Here is a 6000-nt window from a genome sequence, read left to right on the forward strand (position 1 = left end):
AGTAAAAAAAAACTAAAATAAACTAAATAAATTTCTCTTAATCTACTAAAAGGAACGAAGGGAAAAAAACAGCGGAGAACCATTGGAGGTTGTAATAACGTTCATTTAATTTAGGGATCCAACTGTACATAAACGTATCTAAATTGTAAGCTACTTATATCTCAGAGTTATTGTGAAATTTGATGGTGAAATGACCATTACCTGTTTATGGAAGTTAATGAAGCATTAATCAATGGAGAGGAATTTATAGTACTTAATTGACAATTAAAGTGGCATCTTCTAGTGTGACAGCGCTGATAATAATTTTATAATTTGTAGATAAGGTTGGACTTTCTTAGCATAAACCAAACTAGTAATTAGTATAGTACTAATTTATTAAGCTATATATATAAGTGATAATTGCATTGATTCCAAACAAATGGCCACAGGCCACCAGACACATGCATTCAGTTTTGTCGCTTTCTTGGTTTTAATTTAATTGGTCAGTGCGGAGTTAGAAGATTTTTACTAAGGGGTTAAAAAAGGAAGTAAACATATAAATTAGTCGAAAGAAGTTTAATGTCTATTATATACATATAAAAGTAATTCAATCATTTATAAATAGTATAATTTTTCGTTGAAGTCTTTGGATAACCACCTGGTTCCAAGCTAGCTCCACTCCGTTCGTCCACTTTAGAATAAATAAATGTCCACTTTTATCTGTGGTCATTTGCTAATACATTTTAAAGGATGCTAACTGCTAAGTATAACAAAATTGTGATTTTTTTTATTTTTTTTTAAAAGAATATATCAAGTTAATACTTGACAAAGGGATAAATTGACATTTCTTTATTAATTTACTCCCCATTGTTATATCTCAAAAAGCACAAATTAAGGTGCCTTCCACATGCACTTTGGCTCACTTATATCGTTCCTTCTTTCCCAACTGGTCCACCCCACCACCCATGCACTCTTCTGAAACTCCCAAAAGATAAAAGAGTTCAAGTTTTATCTTCTGACACTGTGAAATTATTTTATTTATATGACTAGGTCACTTATTGAATGTGTTCTTAAAACTTTATGAAATAATGGTTCAAATTAATTAAATATGCCCTCCTTTAAATATAGTTGGGATAAAAAATATATACCCGACAAGCGAGGCTTGATTAACTGGTCGAGCACTATGATAATCGATCGATAAATTGAGGGTTCAAGTCAGACTAGAGGGTAACTAGAAACACTATTGTACTTAAATACGAAAGAAAATTAAAAAATGTTATGTGGTGCTTTGATTGGTACAAGTACTAATTTGTTTGTTATATACTCAGTCTTCAGATAACAACAATTAACACATAGATTAATGTCACAGATAACGACAAGATTATTATTGAAACTTATTGAAATCAAATTAGCAGAATATAAAGGCGTATTAGCAATCAAATTAAACTATTGAAAGTTTCTAAAAGTTACTTATCTCAACCTTCTTGAAGACCACAAATTTGCATGTGCATGAGTTTCCTAGTCTAGTGGATATATACTTGTCTTTAGAGTTTAGCCCTTTAAGAGTTTATGCTATAGTATATACTACTTATATAGTAATAGTACTGTACTTGTGTACCCAACAATATATAATTTCTCTCCTATACTAGCAATAATAAGGTAAAAAATTCTAACATAGAATGTCAAATTTGTGCCATTTCTGGATATGTTTTGTCTCAAATATACAACACAAAAATTATTACAAATGTTAATTAGGTCTATCGATAGTTATACTTGTTAAAGATTATAGATTTCATAATTTACTCTCTCAACTCAAAGTTATCAAGATGTCTAAACTCTAAATCTATCAATAATCATAAATAGGCAAAGACGTAACTACATTATTGGTGAATTCAGTTCAATTGAATCCTGTTACTAGAAAAGTACACTTAATTATATAAACTATTCAATTCACTAGGTATAATAAGTTTATATATTTGATTTCTTTATTCAAATTTCTGATTCCATCACTTATAAAGTCTAACACCTATCCGGTGTTGGAAGGTCGGGAGCAAAAGTCTTATAAGCTTCGAATATCGAAAGCTCTGATAAACATCTACAATAACTATAACTGTCCTAAGATAGCAAAATTTCTTATCCCATAAATAGGGGCGGAGCTACAACCACCAAAGAGTGGTCAGATAAACACCCTTCATCAAAAAAAAATTTCCGAGTATATAAGTTAAATATAAATTTTTTTGAATAGATATTTATTGTTGAACACCTTTGACAAGTTAAATATGCTTATTCCAGCACCAAGGGTGTGCCAATCCACCTTAAGGGCGCAGGTTAGAATCTAGGGACTGATATTTTACTTTTATCACTTACTCTTTTTTTTTTTTAAAGTACGAACATTCTTAACCAAAATCCTAGCTCTGCCGCTGTCGATAAATAGTCATGACCTGCTCATTAAATGTTTGGGATGTTAGGAATATGGTATGTATAATCAATGAATCCAATTGACAAGCCCATTGGTTCTCTTAGATATGAAGCATTGGATGATGGAACTTGGTTTATGACTTTATGAAAGATGGACATGAGATTCATTCACTCATCAATATTTAGCAACAAGATGTGAAGTTGGGGACCCAAAATTACCATCCTATTCTATGTGTGTTAGCTAGGCAAGGAGAATGAGCCGACAAAGAGCATCTTTACTTAGTTTTTCTCCCCAAAAGAGATCATGCGAGGTAAAAATAGTGTGGACCAAAGCCTACTACCTACTGAATTACTACTACTACTCTCTTCTTTTCTCGTTACTTCTTCTAGTCTGATCTTTTCCTGAAATCTATGCATAATGAGAACTTTAATATATTGGAATGTCCTTTTAGAACGAATGTTTCAATTTTTCTTTTCGACAACTGTTTATCTTCAACATGACATGTAAGAACATAAATTAAGTAATATTTTAATACATTTTATATATTTTTAATTTGAAATCACGAAATTCAAAAATTTTCTTTAAATAATTTTTTTTATTTTTTTTATTTTTTTTTAAAGAGTTGCACTCCCACTATGATGGGGTTTGGGAAAGGGTCGAAGAGCTATCTACTGCATGCAACCGTTTCTTATATTTCTGACAGATTACAAGATAATACTTTGCCAATTACTTCACGACCCCTCTTTTATGCCAAGTCAAAAGCAGACATATTGGACAGGAACGGACTTATGAGTAAATATTTGGTGCTCTAACATCCGTTAAATTTGAGGCAAATTAGATATAATCATATAAATATATATATAAAAATTGATATAAGATTTAAAAAAAACACCAAGTAAATCAAGAAGACAATTGAGTGCTTTAATTTTATAGCAATACCCTTAAAACTTTGAATATTATATACATGATTGAATTTCTCAAACACTCACAATTCTTAAATCATGAATCCACCACTAATATTGGATACGAAATAGGATGGAAAAGAATCCAAGTTAAAAAAAAAAGAAGGAAAAGATGAATAGGGAAAGTGGAAAAAACAGTTAGTGTTGTCTTCAAGCTCAAGGCCAACCAGGCTCGTGGCCTGGCAGCTGTCAGCGCTACCTTCGCGTTTTTTCCTTTCAATAATACTCTGCGCGCACGCTCTCATGACTCATATTTATAAAAACCTTTGGATTTTTTCGGAATTTAAATTTTATTTTATCTAAAAATGTGTAATTGAGCATAAAACTTAAAAATATAATCTCAAGATGTAATTTCATATAAAAAGTGCTATTAAAATATCATCACAATATCGTATAAATAATTTGAAATAATGATACATAAAATGAGATAAATTCTATAATTTACCTAGCTCAAAATTATAATCCCTTCTCTATCAATCAAACGACCTCTAAGGAGTCATTTTTGCTTATATAATTATGCTAGAATTACAATGTGAAAATCGTTAATGTGATTAATAATAATGAATTAATTGTCAGTAGAACTACTATAAACTTTGATGCTTATGTTTCTTTTTTTAAAAAAAATGGGACAAGCATATGATCCAATTGGTCTACCTAATGTTTTTGCGACAATAATTTAGAACCAAAGAAACCATATACTATGATTGAGAGTATTAGAATTTGGTGGTTAATTATCTGATTATCTTATTTTTAATATAAATTAATGAGTTTGGTGCCTTAAGTATTGGTTTCTGTTTCATGTCATGTATGGAACTAAATTAAAGGTCCTTTTAAGTTGGCAAATTGATGACTTTAATACTTTATGTTGAATTTATTTATTTTGTATATTATACAAACAATTGAACATCACTTCGTTTTTATAGTTACAATATATCAACCTAGAAGCTTCTTTTTATGTATACATTGGCATGTAAGGTAGTTGACAATTTATTTAACCAAGTCCAAGTAATCCAAGACGTTGTATTCAAATATCCCTTTAATTTGTCAACTATAATATTCCTAGGCAAATAAAAACCATGTTCAAATATATCACGTACTATTATTTGTGAGGTTTGATATTGCAATAGGGGAATCAATTAGTAAGTCACAAATATTCTAGCAACTAGCAAAAATGAGTACTAGAAATGAGAATTTGAATATTTTTGTACATTTTTTTTGAGCAATCATTGACTGCAAACTGGAATAGAGGCCGAGGGTCAAATTTATGCTCTTCTCAATTTTGTAATTTCTGATTTATTTATATAAAGATCGCGTCACCATATGCCATATTTTTTAAAAAAAAAACAATCCAAGCATTATATATGGCCAGCTAGTATTATGCTTTGAGTTTGTTTTTTCCTATTTCTTACTATATATAGATATAGCTATGTTATGAAAAAGAAACAACTTTTGGTTTGATAGTATAGTGATCATAGGCTCTGTTGATGCTCTTAAGCATGAAATAACAATGTCTGATCTGTGAAAAGAAAATCCCTTATATACCATCAACATTCGGATTAAACTCGATTAATTTTAATTTATCTCCATAAGATTCATTACAAATTAAAATGTGTCACAAATTTATTTGCATGTTAGCAAGTTTAACCTTAAAATTACGTTTTCTTTTTTTTGTATGTTAACATTTTACATTCACTATTGCATATCATCATTGTCTAGTAGAAAAATCCTTCATCCCAATATTTCCCACCTAAGTATCTTTACAAACTTTGGTGTCCTAATTATTGATAGGCAATTAGGATCCAATGGGGTAGAAAAAACAAAGAGTTGGAAGTTCAAAGAATAGACCCATAGGATGAGGGGGAAGTGACACGTTTTAATCATAGAGGGAGTCATTTTGTGGACCCCACAAAGGACACAAAAACTGATGAAAAATTAAAAGAGGAGATAAGAGTAGGAGGTGCAGAAGATATGGGGCATGTGGTTCTTGGAAAAATTGAAAAACTTAATTGATCAGCACACCACTATCAATTCGATATTACGGGCAGTTCGGTGTAATAAAGCTATCGCTATATGTAATATTCAGAGAAGGGTTTCACCATAAGGGTGTATCGTACACAGTCGTACCTTACATGAGTTGTGGTTAGGGATATGGTCTAGTGGCGGAATTATTCTATTCTTAATTAGAGATTTTAGGTTTAAGTCTTGAGTATGAAAAAAAATCAGTTGGGAACGCTATCTTTAGAATGAACCCTACAACGTAAATCAAAATTAATCGAAACTTTAATATAAATACCGAACATCAAATAAAAAACCAAACAATAATAAGTGCGCACGTTCTTCAATCCAAATTAATTTTGCCAGCTACTCTTACTATATCACTCTCTCAGTTTATCTTCACCTTATTGCCCTTAGTTATTTACTTGTCTCAATTTATGTGACGAGCTTAAATAACTCGTCTCAATTTATGTGATAATATTACTTAAATAAGAGCAGATTCAAAGTTAGTTATGCGTTCATATAAATTCAATAACTTTTGTTAAAACTCTATATATATCAATTCAATAGTTTTTGCTAAAACTCTCTATATATGTATATTAAAACTATTACTAAATGCTTTCTTCGTTTTAAACAGTTATCATA

The sequence above is a fragment of the Capsicum annuum genome, chromosome 1 (genome assembly GCF_002878395.1).
Source record: "Capsicum annuum cultivar UCD-10X-F1 chromosome 1, UCD10Xv1.1, whole genome shotgun sequence".
Lineage (NCBI taxonomy): Eukaryota > Viridiplantae > Streptophyta > Magnoliopsida > Solanales > Solanaceae > Capsicum > Capsicum annuum.